We start from the raw sequence: 15,894 nt of genomic DNA on the forward strand, positions 1-15,894 counted from the left end.
TGTGTGTGTGTGTGTATAGTGTGTGTGTGGGAGCCTTCCAGACTCCTTCTGAATAACTAATATCATACCTCTGCTCTCAACTGTTGACCTCCTATTATAGACTTTCCGAGCCTCGTGTATTAAAAATGCATATACTTTTCCTTTTCTTGGCTCACGGCCAAACACAAATAGATCTAATTTGGTTATGTTTTTATAAAGCTCCAGGCCAGTTTGAAAACCCAGTGCATAATCAAACAACTTCTAATTACATTTGATCCAATGAAGGGACAAATATTAAAGCATATAGTTAATCTAACAGAACAGAAAAGGGTTGGGGTTTTTTTAAGGTCTTTCATTTTTACAGATTTTTAAACAATCAATACCACTGTGAAGATCTGAGCAACTGAGAGAAAAAGGACTCTGTGTTTCTCAGTTCTGTTTATGCTACACTAAAGAGGCTTGTGGGCTAGAGCGAGCGAGCTGGACACACACTCTGCAACATATTTTGAATCATTTCAATACGAGTATGATTTAATCTTACTGAGGTCAGTCCTGAGTTTTCTGGCTATTAAAGAGAACATTTATGTAATTTTATATATATATATTGCATCCTTATTATAAGCGAACTTTGCTGCAGACCCTCCTAATCCTTTGAGACCTGCATAGTTTAGGGCTGTGCACAAACCATATGTTTAAAGCACCCTCCCAAAGAACCCTGGGAACTGTAGTTTGCCACAGAACTACAGTCTCAGCATGCTTAATGAACTACAGTTCCCAGGATTCTTTGGGGGGCATGTGTATGCTGTGTATTGGCCTAGAAGAACCGCTGACCACCATCTCCATGCCATAGTTTGAAGCACGCAATACACATTTCATTGGCCTGGCAAGTAAAACCAGGTTGCGGAAGTCCTGAGAAAAGGCAGGCTGTGTAGTTAGTTGGTAGGAATAAGTGAAAAGAACTGCAGTACTCCCATACCATCATATGGCAGCTCATGTAAATGTGAAAGATTTCACTTATGGAGATGCAGAATAACATGTTGGACTTGAAGAAGCAGAGCTGTCCTGGAGGCAGAACATCAAAAGGCACCCTCCGCCCCCCACCCAGCCAAGGTGCATAGCAAGTTTGGCTTTATTGCTAGGGTGGGATTGCAGCAATAGCCTCCTGGCAGCAATGTTGCTGCTGCTTACCATTAGGGGTAGGAGCAAGACAACATGGGGGTTGCAAAAACAGTCACTTGCGCCTCCAACCTTAGTAATGCAAACTTGCTCCTTTTGAGAAAATGCAAACCTATCCAGAACAGATTGAATGCCATCTCCCAGACCCATTGAATCTGAACTTAATCTCCACTCATCCAAAGATTCAGTTTATTAGTCTCCATTCCACACATTACCATGTGCAAGTACTTGTTAAAAATCCTCTGAATTTATACCTGGTCATTGCTTTTGCCAAAAGACTGCTGTGTATGGCTGGGGAGAGAAGGTTGAACGTCCTCTCCTCTCGTGTGGTGCCAATGAAAATCCATACCTGGTATTAGACAAAAAACAGCCCCACCTATGTAGCTGCTAGACACACAGTCAGAGTAATGTCTAGTGTGCTCTTCATTGTGGTGATTGCATGCTATTCAAGACCAGATAAAATATTGTCTGGTGGTGCCGTTGGGAGAGCTTGGATTCAAAAGGGAGTTTCTGAGTCTTCTCGGCACATATGGAAGCTTTCTGCGCTTTGTATCCTGGCTATAGTAACTAAACAATCCTGTCTCAGAACAAATATTCTACATCTCCTTTATACACATTATGTATACAGGAAGAGGAAAGTGTTTGAATGAGTGTGATCTAGGGGAGAGGAAATGGGGCCTGTTTACAAGTGTGCACACTCAGTGGTGGTTCCAGAGCACATCAGTATTTGGAACTGGGTAGTAAGATGACCAAGATCATTTTGTAGAAGCCACAAAAATCTCTTGGGTAAGCAAAATAAACCTGAAGTTTCCTTTTGACTCACAAGGAAGGTATGAAATGACATCAGCCCAATCTGACTTCTGTTTAGCTGCAGCAGCAGCAGAAACAAGAATGCAAAAGGTTAAGCCACTGTTAGACTTGCATATTGCATTTGCAAACTGAGATCATCTTACCAGCCTTTGTGCCTCTAAACCTTTGAAGATGGTAGAAATTGATTCTCAATGCAATGCTATACACACATATATACTCAGAAGTATTAAAGTAACATTACATGACTTCTACACAAGCCCATATCTGTATCCCATGTCTGTATCCCATGTTTGTAAATCCTGGTAAATTTACATAAATAGAAGTATAGAAGTACAGAGCATATAACTGATGGTAGTGATGAAGGCTTGGCCTCCTTGTTAGGAGAGTCCACTCTGTTATTTAAAAAAGGAAGTTTGCTTTTTAAGTAATTTGCACTTTTAAACTCTTCACTGTTCTTCTTTCTTTAGTGTGGTCCAAGAAGCACTTGATCTTTCACAAGTTGCAATTTGAGTACGTAATTCATTCCCTGGAATAAGAATTAAAATAATTGCTGGCTAGAATGAAAGCTGTTGTCTGATGCTTTGACTTCATAGCTATAATCATCTCAAGAGAGTTGTGAGTTGCATTTTTGCAGCATGCAGTGCCCCAGGACTTCTTCATTGTGACCTTTATCCAATTGACCTCTCTAAGGTCCATGCCCCAGTAATTACCCTGACTGATCTACTACACAGCATCCACCACAACACTTTCAAAGTACAATTTTGTCCCTTCCTCTCCTATCTGAACAGTTCCTTTACCTACCAACCTGAAACCACCTCAAAATACTGTGGCTTTCCTATTCTACCAGGTGTCACCCTAAATAGTAAGCCATGATGTTGCATCCTTCACATGGTGTGAGAAACCAGATTGACATCTGCTTCAAGTGAGCAGGAAGTGGCTGAGACCACTTGAAAACTAACACTTAGCTGTGAAGATTATTGGCTATGATCAAGCTCACTATTTTGAGAGGAGGAAAAAACAGACACTTCAAATGCAGCATTCCTGAATGAAGGCACAAACTACTTAAGTGGAGAAGCTTAGGTGGAAATAGGGATGGAGGAGAATTTCAGCTGGGCTGCATATTTAAGTGAATTGACCTATGGTAATATGCACCACCCAGACATATACATGGACTGGAATGTAATTATTCTTCACCTGTCACAATTCTCTAAATTTTGAAATACAGATCTCAGCTAAAAAAAATGAGAACTGTTGGTTTGTGTAGGATGGTTACAGTGATCTCAGAGACATACTCCACAATACCTGCAAATAGCTCAAGGTTTTAATATTGTTACTCAGTCTAGGAACAACTGAAATGTCTTTTGTTTCACAGCTTTGGCGGCATGGATTCCAGGTTTGCTTCTGCTCTCTTGCACCATTCTTTTTCAATAGAAAGCATTGGTGGTAATCACCAGCTCAGCATCAGACACTTTTGAAACAAGAATTAACACTCAACTGCAGATCTTGCTCTTTAGCTACAGGATTCTGCACTGTTTAGTAATGAATTCAATGATCAAACAACCTCTCATTTAAGATCAGACTTAAGACTATCTCATGTTGGCTCAAGTTCCACAAAGCCAGGAATTTGGAAGCTAAGACTGATGCCTTAACAGACGTGCCCCTGTTCTGCATTGATGATATGCAATGTCACAAAACTGGGCTTGATTAAAACTGGAAGAGAATACCAATAAATGTTCAGAATGGAAATCACTATTTGCTGTTATTGCTTTCAGTCTGCAAATTATACGTAATTAATTATGTCCTTACTTATTTGCACTGTGTTTCCTTTGCACTGAAATTAATGGGCTAGAAGAATGTAATGACAATGTAATTCATGTAATTAATTGTGCAAATTATGTAAGTTGCATAATTTTATTACACGGAACAGCATGATGAATAATATCATTTTCGGTAGGAGGTGAAGTGCAGCAGAATGGAAACACTGCTGCATGCAACAAAGACAGGGTGGAATAGAAAACATGCCTTTTTACATCCTTCCTTACACTTTACCCTCTATGCAGCCACACTTTCGCTTGGTCTATCAGGTGCAAATTTCAGTGTGGGCTGGGGCTGATGGGGTTCAGTGTAGGGTAGAGTTTGTGAGGTGTTTCAGTGTGGGTCAGGTATTTGGAATTTGTGGTGTGGGATTTCTAATGCAGGGTACATACACGGTTATGGTGTGGGCCAAAGTTCAACTTATTAGTCCAACAGGTGTCATTTTTAGAATCTATAGAATTTTGGGGCTTATAATGATGGAACTTCATTATTGCTACTTACCTTAGCTATAGGAACATTCTTGTGTTCTTATAATTAAGGGCTGTTATATTCATAACTCTTAACCATGTTAACCATGGTTTATTGTTTTTAAACATACAAGGAAATTGGGTGTGAAGGAGGGAGACCCAGTTTTACTTGCTTGTAAGCAGAGTGACTGATGAGGAAACCATGGTTCTACTCAGTGCAAATTCAACATTTAGCCATGGTTAATGCAACATACTCTGAAAATCCACCTTAAAACGATGGCTTCACATCTTGTGATGGTCATTACAAAAGCTGTGCAAAAAAGAACTAGTGCCTGACTTTTCTTTTTGCCCTCTTAATCTTATATATACATTCTACATTCTCCTGTGGAGTACAAGGTCACATTTAAGGTGCTGGTTTTGACCTTTAAAGCCCTTCACGGCCTAGAACCCTCGCACCTACGGGACCGCCTCTCCCGGTATGTCCCACAGAAAGCCTCAAGGTCCATAAATAGCAACACCCTAGTGGCCCTGGGCCCTAAGGAAGTTAGATTAGCTTCAACCAGAGCCAGGGCCTTTTCAACACTGGCTCTGGTCTGGTGGAATGCTCTTCCTCATGAGACCAGGGCCCTGCAGGATCTGATTTCTTTCCGCAGAGCCTGTAAGACAGAGTTGTTCTGCCTGGCCTTTGGCTTGGAGCCAATTTGATTCCCTCCCCCTCTTTCTTTTTTCCTTTCTCCTCCTGTGATGAGGCTGCATTTTAATGTTTCAATATTTTAATATTGTATTTTAATTTTGTTTTTAAGTTGTATTCATTCAACTTATTTTTATTATTGCTTGTTAGCTGCCCTGAGCCCGGCCTTGGCTGGGGAGGGTGGGGTATAAATAAAAATTATTATTATTATTATTACAGATAGGTAGCCGTGTTGGTCTGCCATAGTCAAAACAAAAAAATTCCTTCCAGTAGCACCTTAAAGACAAACTAAGTCAGTTCTTGGTATGAGCTTTCGTGTGCATGCACACTTCTTCAGATACACACATGTGTATCTGAAGAAGTATGCATGCACACGAAAGCTCATACCAAGAACTGACTTAGTTGGTCTTTAAGGTGCTACTGGAAGGAATTATTATTATTATTATTATTATTATTATTTTACAATCAGACCCATGGGCACATTTGCATTTTTGAGTGAGTGTCATGCATGCCACCCCATCTGGCCATTCCTCTCCTGGCTCAGCCCCTCGCCCCCAGAGAGACAGAAAGTGAGAGAGCCCACACATCACTTCCCCACTGGATCTAGAATTAATCTGAGCTACGAAGAGCACATAGAACTGAAAAGGAAAGTGAGAAAGAGCACCACTCTTCCAACTATGAAGTTCTATGAACTTCTCACCGGAAAAAAGGGCAACCATCTTCACCACCTCATGACCAAGAGGGCAGTGTGTGTGTGTGTGTGTGTGTGTGTGTGTGCTGTGTTCCAGAGGATTTGCGGGTGTTATGGAAAGTGTTCACAGGTGCCATTGTGCCCATAGGCATTAAATTGGCCAAAGGGGTGGCTGGTGGGAGGGGCAGTGCCACACACCTGGCTTCCTATCAGCTGTTCTGCTGTACTTACTGGGAGTTGGGTGAAATGGTATGAAGGTCATTGCAGTGGGCGCCCCAGATTGGTTCCCCCACTGCACTTGTATCCCTGCTGCCTTGTCCCTCACCCTTCCCCTCCCAGTAAGCACGGCAATGTGGCTGATGGGAAGCCAAGTGTGCAGTGCCACCTGTGTCCATCAGTCCCTGGTTGGCAAGTCCTGTACAGTGAGATATTTTTTTTTGTCATATTACGTGGATTTTTTTTTTGCTTTGCTGGCATTTGAATCTCTCTCTCTCTCTCTCTCTCTCTCTCTCTCTCTCTCACACACACACACACACACACACACACGAATTACCACTGCCAACTTGAGAATCATATTTTACTTTGTGGTAAATAGATAGGAAGGGGATGCAACTGAACTGGGCAGTTTAGCTTCATAATTAGCAATCATAATCGGCTCTGAGATAATTAGACTCCAAAGCAAAAAGAATGGGGACAGATGTTTTCAAACCTGTACTTCAAAGATTTTGCCTTTGATTGTAAGAGTTTTGCATATGAAAAGAAACTGTATATATAGTGTGTGATAGGGTTTAATTTTTTGAGGTAAAAATATGTGTTTCACAGAAAAGAGTAATCTTGAAAAGGAACAAATAGCTTGCAGAAACTAGCAAGATTAAAGACACTTTTAAGTAAAAAATTAATGAGTTTTACACTTTGTAGAGTTTAATTTCAGGCTACAACAGAAAGGTTATCAGAGTATATGATAAACTATTAAAACACAGAAAGGGTTTTTAAAAATCAATTATTTTGATCTTTCTTATCTTTTCTCAGTGCTACTAATAATGCTCAGAAACAGATGAACTGATTTGACCTTAGAAATAGCCACTCATACAAATACTTTTGCACTGTGGAATTTTTAATCTTTAAATTTTCTGCAACCTTGTTTTTTCAACTTTTTTGGGGGGGTCTTTATTTATATGTCAAACACAGATACCTCAGAGTTTCTTGAAGGAAGACTGTTCGCAATCATTCCCAGCCAAGACCATTCCACTGAGGGATATATTGGCACACACAGGGGACAAGTTAACAGAAGTATTAAAACACTTTTGGAAATAAAAAAGGGGGAAACTGCTACCCCAACAACCCATACTACGTTAACAAATATGGAACATTCTCACCTGCCATTGAATGCTGTGTGTTGGCTGTAAAAGTACAATGGGAAAATGGGACAGTTAAATACCCTCCTTGAGATCCTTACAGGTCAGTGTATCCTATAGGAAGGCAAGGTGGCTCTAACTTTGAATGGAAGCACTCCTGCTAGGAGCTGAGGCACCTTGCAGTGTTTTGTTGCACATATGAACATAGGAAGAGCCTCCAGGATCAGGCCAGTAGCCCATCTATTGCAGCATCCTGTCTTTTGGGAAGCTCAAAAGCAGGATGCCCCCCACTTGCGATTCCCAGACACTGGCATTCAGAGGCATAAATCTTCTGACAACGGAGGTAGAATACAGCTATTAAAGCTAGTGGACAATGATAGCCTTACCGTTCATAAGTTTACCTAATCTTCCTTTAATGCCATCTAAGTTGGTGGTCTTGTGGGAGCAAATTCCATCATTTACCTATGTGCTATGTGAATAAGTAGGTTCTTTTGTCTATCCTGAAGATTCCAATATCCCGTGTGTAATAATAGTAATAGTAGTAGTAGTAATAGTAATAATAATAATAATAATAATAATGATGATGATGATGATGAATAAGAATATATTACCCCTGCTCACCCTAAAGTCCCAGGGTGGGGCATTAGAAATAATACTAGACTTCACCCCTAAAGGTATACTCCATTGTCTCTCGAGATAGACAGATGCAAAAAACCCCAAAACAATTTAAGACAATTTACAACCATAAAATATATGGTTATGTTCCCCCCCTTTTTTGGAAATATTGACCGCTTTGAAGGTTATATTTCCAGTCCAATAATTATTTTCTCTAGCTGAACTCTGAAACAGGAATGGCTCACTTGTGGGTTCTTCCCAGTCCACATATTCTTAAATAGTTAGTCTATCTACATCTTGTTTTCCTCTGGGTCCACAATTATATTAGGAACTCATCAGGCAAAACTTACTACATTAATATGTGAGTTTTCAAGTGGTTGACTCTAGTGCATGAGTTCCTGTCTCTGAGTTCCAAATTTACATTTACTGAAGCCTTTGATGATTCTGCCCCATTGGAAATAGAGTATTGGTAAGTATGATGTAATAAGCACTAACTGGTAATCAATAAGCCATACCACAGTTTTGAGGAAGAATGAAAGAAAGCAAATGGGAATATCTGCCAATTACAACCCAGGAAACTGCATAATCATCCATCATTCAATTATGGGTATGGTGAGACAGAAGAATTGTCAATAGCCAAATGGGAATTTAATTAAACTTTCTAAAGAAGTCACCTTGGAAGAAAAGAAAGCAATTTGTACCCAAAAGGCAATTCTGTGTAGAAGGTTATTCATTTTCCCCAGGAAATGTATTTAAATGAGCCTTCTCTCCTCTAACTGAAGTTATCTTTAGAATGAAAAACTATGGAGAGAGCAACCGAAGTGCCTCTTGATCTAGCTACTAAAATAGAAACTTGTAAATAGCTGACCTCAGTGGCGATTTTGCAATTTTTCATCCTTGTGTCAAAAACAAACCTATCTTCACAAAAATATATATTTATAAACCACGCAATGTCTGACACACACACACACACACACACACACACACACACACACACACTATTCCTGTAATAGCATTTTTTCTTAGGGATGGAGAAGAATGTTGGGAACGGAATATAGTTCATAAATCCTGTAGCCACTGCCCATCTTCTTGACTCCAAATCCCTCTGCCCCCTGGAAAAGCCCATTGCCAGTGGTCACAGAAGTAAATGGTCCCCCCTTCCTTTCCCCACACTTTCACAAACCTACTGAAATAGGAGAGGGGGAGGGAGGAGCAGAGAAAACAGGAGCCAAAGTTAAAGCCAAAGGCAACCAAAAAGTTGAGGCTTTTTAATTTGGAAAGAGGGTAAGTAAAGGGGGACATAAGAGCATGAGAGCCCTGCTGGATGAGGCCAGTGGCCCATCTCGTCCAGCAACCTGCTCTCACAGCGGCCAACCAGATGCCTATGGGAAGCCTGCAGTTCCCAGTTCCTTCACACATCAACCCACTCCTTGTTATATTAAGCCCCTTCCTTTTTTATTTCATCAGTATAATTTAAGGTAGGTAGGGGAGGGGTGCCATTTTGTTGCTGTTAATTGGGAGTTAGCAACTGTTACTGACTGTTGATAATTATCCAGAGGTTGACCAGCAGATCCAGATCTAATTTCTGCCTGTCTGCTGTAGAGAGCTGGAACAGTGCACATCTTTTGCAAATCCGCTTAGCTGCTATTGAACCTCCCTGTACCCAGCTCTGTGAAAGGAAAAATGTGGAGTGTGGTGGAGGGGACAGAGGGAACTGGCAGACAAGATGGCTGATCATGTTCCAGAGGGACATGCCCCCCCCCCTCGGAAGTTGTTTCACCTCTCTTTAAGCAAGAATACGAACAAGGGAAAATCAACCAGACCACTGAATCTCCCTCCCTCTCTCCATTCCTTACTGCTGATATATCAAAATCCATTACTTGGGAATATGGTAGGTTTCAGGCTGTCCTCTAGTCTTGCTCTCTCTGGTTAGCCTTTCCTTTTGACCAGTGCTATTTTTTGAGAAAAAGAGGTGCCTGAACTCACCATGAAGACCTCCCTTGTTTTCTTATAATGGCAATGCCACCTACCTGAAAAGTGCCAGAACTGAGTTATGGCGAGTTCCGGTGAAAAAAGCCCGGCTTTTGACATAATAAATAAGCTTAGCCCAATGCTGATCTGTCATCACTTCATACTAGTTCTGATTTTGCAAATATTGCCATTTGGCCTGCAAGACAAGAGAAGGAAAGTTATATTCAATATGGAGTTGGTCTCAGTGATGGTGCTCCTTCTGCATTACATCTTTACTCCGAAGAAGTTTCCTCCATCCAGTAAGGAATTTCTTCCACGAGTACAAGCTACATGCATATGTTTTAGGCACTGAGTAAAAGGAGGTTTTGCAATATCCTGTGTCCTGTTGAAATCATCAGAAGTTTGAAAAGCAGGCGCACAGTGGGAGAAACCTGGGAATGTCCCCATAAGGGCTGCCAATAGGATCATAATGTCCTCTGTCCTGTTGAATTCATCAGGAGTTTGTTAGGCAGGCACACAGAGGAAGCAACCAGGGAATGTTCTGGGATTCTCCCCACAAGGTCTGCCAATAGCATCATAAGAACATAATACAGAACCCTGATGAACCAAACCAAAGGTCTACCTAGTCTAGTATTCTGTTCCCACAGTGACAATTCAGATCTTTATGGGGAGGCCACAAAGGATGGCATGAGCACAATGTCACTCTTCTATTCATGATCCCCAGCAACTCATAATCAGAGGCAAAATGCCTCTGATACTGGAGATAATATAGCAATCATGATCAATGCTTGAAAAGTTAATCTTAAAAAGAAATTAGTTCCAGTTCTAATTTGCCCCTTTCAAAAAGGAACCAGTTCAAGCTCAAGTTTGACCCCTCGGTCAACTGGAATTCCTTTCCAGTTCAATTAACATTTCAATTCTCACTTAATTCACATGGACCTCAGCATTCCTTCCATCCTGTCTTCAGAATTTTACAAGCTGCTCTGCAAAAGTAAACAAATATACTTAAGAAGACCAAGAAAACACCAGAACACACACAGTGTGATGTGAACATTGGTTTTATTTGTTCCCCCCAATAATTATGATAGTGAACCTTAAACAGCCAAATCACTTCTCAGATACATTAAAAATGTAAAAGGCAATCACCAAAATCAAAACCCAATGATTGAATTATTTGAAAATTACTTTTAAATAATAATTTTAAAATTAAAATTGAGTTGAATTGAATTTAAAATTCCCCAGAGTTCCACCACAAAAGGAACTTAATTCATGTTCAATTCACTTGGAAATTATAGGAACTACTTTCAGGTATAATTCAGAGGGTTTAAAAATAATAATAATTCTGAGTTATTTAAGTCCAAGCACTGATCATAACTAGTAGCTAAGGGGAGTCTTATATCCAGGGGTAGTCAACCTGGTCCCTACCACCCACTGGTGGGCGTTTCGGGATTCCAGGTGGGCAGTAGGGGGTTCTATGGCGCATGTTACTGCAGCACTGGTGGACGGTAAGGAAATTTTTACCATCAAGAAAGATGCATTAGTGGGCAGTAGGTATAAAAAGGTTGACTAGCCCTGTTCTAATCCATACAAACTAAAGCCATACAAACTGTGCCCATCACTACCTGCTGTGGAATTGAATATGCACCATTTCACAAAAAAGGTAGTGCTTGAATTATAGGACGTGGGGTAGGGAAATTCTATCTTTTTCATGATAATGTCACTTAGCTACTGCTTTAGAAGACTGCAGGGAAGGAGACCCACATGACTCGGTGTCCCTACATCTGTAAATTGTATTTCTTGAATAGACATAGGGACCCCAAATTATGCCTTCCCTTCCTTGGGCCTTCCAAAACAGCACCTAAGTGAGGTTGTCTATTGCTTCATGTCCTAGTCCCTGTAAAAATCAATAGGCATAGGGTGCAGTCAGCTTGGGCATATTCTGGAAGTACCTCCACAATAAATGCAAGTAAGGCAATGTGCTGCTTCTCTTATCATCTAATAAACCTTTGGAAACTTACTGAGGCAAATATTTATGGATCAAGAAAGATGCTACTGCTTAGTAAATCGGGACAATGCTCTTACTCAAATATGCCCTTTCCTTCCTGACCTATTGAGGCTTCCTTACTGAGCTTTAATTTTCTCCTTGCAATTTCATCCTTTCTGCCTTTTATGTCAGCTACTTCTTCCCTGCCTCCGATGCCTGCTTGAAACTTTGCCACTGGAATAATTGCCATAGCGCCTTGCTCCAGCTGCATCAACTTCTTCACTCCTCTCATCTACCACTTCAAATGGGCTATTTATAGTCAACTGCTAGAACCTGCATCTTGCTGCCACGCCTCATATAGGAGATGTATGCATTTGCTGAACTACCCCACCCTGACTCTCAGCTTCGCTAGGCAACCAACAATAAGAGGGCAAGAGCTTAACTTGAACCCCAGAACTTGTAGTCTATTCAACTCTTGAATATGTGATGTAATATGCCAGTTCATACTGGAGTGTTCTCCACTCTTGCTACTCCTGGATAGAAGCAAATAACTGTACAAAAAACCTCTGGTGGCTTATTTACAGGTCAGAAAAAAAGCACAAGATATCCTTCCAATAACTAACAAATCAAGATGAATCCTGAATACACAGATTGTCTGGAAGTGCTCCTGGTCCCCACCTCCCCCACAATTCTCCTCGATGTTTTTTCATAGGTTTCAACTTGCAATGCAGCATTGTGAACATGAAAGCAAAGAGCCCTCTGCTAAGCTATGCCCAGGATGGTCAAACGACACATGGAGAAATGGGGAGTTGTGAAGTACTTGAGGTAGTTGGCCTGTAATTGGCTTCATGTGAGTTGAAATTTTGTGGCGTTCCTTTATGGTTGTGATGCCAGGCTGGGTGGTTTGGAAACTGGCATGAAATTCTGGGCTCTGCATCTTCAAACCATTCCAGGTATTTTGCTCCATTAATCTTACAAATGACTGAAAGGGCGGGGGAACCCAGTAGTGTTCTAAAGCCAAGATCCTGCTAGGTCTGGAATGCAAAGGACACATTCCTACAGCCTGCAGCAATCCACAGATTAAGAGTTATCAGATAAACATTGATGGATACTTTTTATTTCTTTTTATGCAGCTGAAAGAAACCACATCAATAGAAACCGCTTACTTTTCAACAGCACAGAATAAGCCTTTTAATGTATGGTGGATGGAAATAAAAAACAGACCCTTAGAACAGCATTTTACTCAGTCATGCCATCTGATTTAACTTATAGGCTCATGTTTCTATGGTTTTACCAACAGAAGCTTCCTTTAATTTCTGTGAGGAATATGCAGAAATAAAAAAGGGTAAGGAATTTATTTCTGGATCTGAAAAAATACTGGGAAATGGGAACTGTACATCCCAATGTAATAGTAAGATGAATTTGAAGTTCATTTAAGAATCCAAACAAAAGCCAGACACATGATCACTCACTTTCCAAATCAAAGAAAGATTATCACCCAGTTCAGATAGTATATTTCTTACCCTTCACGGAGGAAGTCCATATGGGTACAGCTGGGTGGCCAAAGTAATGTCTGGCCAAGCATGACTACTTTGATAGATGCCACTCCCTAGCGGCGATTCTCATAAGCATGCCAGAGAAGAAGCAATGGGAACCAACCTCACAGAAATCATGGCTGGGAGCAGTGCCTGCCAACAAGGTCACACTGGAACTGATCCTCCACACAGCTGTGTTTCATAGAAATGTTTTGGACCATCATTGGCTGCTACTTCTATAATACAAACCGTGTATGATGTCAATTATGATGTTCACCTGGGAGTTCATTCTTTTTTTTTGCAAAAATGCCAACATCTGGAATAGGTTCGTAGTATGGGGTTATTGGCTCCTCATGCCTGCACTTAGCAAGCAGAGGGGTGGTGGGGTGGGGAAGCTCCCATTGAAGTGAATGGGAGTTTTCTCCCCATTGCATAGTGTAGATATGGGGTGCCCAGTCCAGACGTGCATTGGCAGTTTGTGAAAGAAAATGCTTGAAGTCCATTGCAAGCTGTATGATAAATGCCATATGTATCCCTGTTTCCTGCATTTCCACAAGGGTAGCCAAAATAGGGCTCTCTTGTACCTGAAGTAGGTATAGCAGCCCACCTTTCCTTTATCTGCTCCTTTTTCTAAGCCAAACTCTGTGTGTGTGTGTGTGTGTGTGTGTGTGTGTGTGTGTGCGCGCGGTGTGTGCGTGTGTGTGTGTGTGCGCGCTCTTATGATTACCATTATAGTGGGAGTAAATAGTTAGCCATTCTTTTCCCCTGTACTGAATTCCCAGTTAAAACCACACCCTGCCTGTAACCAAAATTTAAAAATCTGATATGATGTCACATGCATAGGAGCCAACTCCTATTGGCCGTGGGCGCTTTGGTCCCCACAATAAAATATTTGGGGAGACTGGGCCCCCACAAAGTTGATGGGCATTCAAATGGTGTACATGCACCGCATCATGTGATCGATTATGCAGGGTGGGGCTAACCTGGGCCCCCACAATATTTTATTCAAGTTGGTTACATGCACTTGTTACTTCGACTCTGACAGTGTCCCCCCCCCCCAAAAAAAATCCCATATGTCAGGGATGGAGTCCTATCTCATCACTATTCTCAAGTTTGTGTGGGGTGAATGTGAAGTTCAAGAGGTCTAGTTACGCATCACCCCCATCTGACACATGAGAGATAGAGTCCTTTATCTCACCACTGAACCCTCAGTGAATGTGCGGGTCAACAGTCCTTATGTGAGTTAGTCCTATACGTTGGATCCAGAAGTCAGATTAAAGGTTCCTTCTAAGAAAGTTCCTGCTGAATGAAGTGCCAGAGTCTCGTATCACTGTGAATGAATGCTAACATTGTTTCAAAATGTGGTTTTGGGACTGCGAACTCTTATCTCCATTTAACATGTAGTTTGACATGCACAGCTGTGAATGGTATGGCCTTGTGTTTACTCAGTGTTTCTATAGCTGAGCAAAAATAGCTTATTCGAATTAAACCCTTACCTAGGTTGATCCTCCCTTCCTAAGAAGAAGGACCATAATCCACTTGATTGTGAAAATGTTCTGTTCTATTATTGACATTAATTAGGTAATCACTAATGATAATATTTTGACACAAAATGCATATTTCACTATACATGGGGTTGTTCTTAAAATGGTTTCAGCACAGATGGAAAGCAATATAATATATATAAATTTTTAAAAACCCATTTCCTTTGATTTTAAAGAAACATACTGGCATTCAGAAACAGAGGGAATATAGCAAGCGACATGTCTTATTAACATAGTACTTACTCTCATAAGGATTTTTAAACACCTACTCAGATTTATATTTCCAGCCATCTGCTTCTTTCCCTAAAATCTGACAAAAAAATCTTACTTTGCAAAAAAATATATAAAAAAGGCTGAATGCCAATGTCACCTGGATTTGATAGCTCTGAAGTCTGTTTATATTTAATGAGAGGCTGCATTGAAATGTTAACAGACACTAAAATCACGTGTTGGGGGGCGGGAGGCGGTGGCCCTGCATTTGGTGTCCCAAATGTTTCTGTGAAAATGTGTTTCCTTTATACCCTGATAACTAAAATGTTTTGCCAAAATTGTGGTGAGAAGGATTCAAACATATTTAGCATAGATCACCTTTGGGCTAGTTGAACAACAATAAAATTCTGGTGTTGCAGGTTGCATGAATGGAAAGGAATTTCCCAGATTTCACTAGACCAGAAGTTGTGTTCCTCCCCCCGCCCTGCCCTGCCATGCCAATAGGGATGGACAAATCTGTCCTTTTTCAGTTTCTCTCATATTATCATTTTCCAATCTTAATTTTAGTTCACATTACCGCATCTGCTTTTTTTTTAAAAAAAGCGAAATGTCCTCATGGAAATGCATCAGCTTTTTAGTGTGCATTTCTCCTAATACAGTCATACCTCATGTTACATTTGTTTCATGTTACGTTCTTTCAGGTTATATCCCGTGGCGACCCGGAAGTACTGGAAAGGGTTACTTCCGGGTTTCACCGCTCGCACATGCGCAGAAGTGCAAAATGACATAATGCACATGCGCAGAAGCAACAAATTGCAACACGCACGTGTGCAGACGCACCACTATGGGTTGTGCTCTTTTCATGTTGCGAATGGGCCTCCAGAACGGATCCCATTCGCAACCAGAGGTACCACTGTACACACATTTTCGGAAGTGTGCAATCTTATGCACACTTTCTCATAATATATGGTATGCCTTTTTGTAAAAAATAAATAAAAATGGATGGCAAACTGCATTGCAATATTTGGAGACGTGTGAATACTAATGGATA

General features: G+C 40.9%; 1 long non-coding RNA gene across 2 annotated transcripts in view; it reads left to right on the plus strand.

Annotated features, from left to right (window-relative positions):
• LOC310845806 overlaps positions 1-15,894 on the plus strand; it is a 198,322-nt gene that overhangs the window by 139,323 nt on the left and 43,105 nt on the right. The window contains exons 4-5 of one of the 2 annotated variants that reach the window (XR_014564949.1): positions 12,267-12,379; positions 14,590-14,670. This is a non-coding gene — a long non-coding RNA (uncharacterized lncRNA). Of the gene's footprint in view, positions 1-12,266; positions 12,380-14,589; positions 14,671-15,894 lie in introns of those variants that run through there. The other variant, XR_014564950.1, reaches the window with a different exon arrangement.

Source organism: Podarcis gaigeae (assembly GCF_964106915.1).
Source record: "Podarcis gaigeae genome assembly, chromosome: 5".
Lineage (NCBI taxonomy): Eukaryota > Metazoa > Chordata > Lepidosauria > Squamata > Lacertidae > Podarcis > Podarcis gaigeae.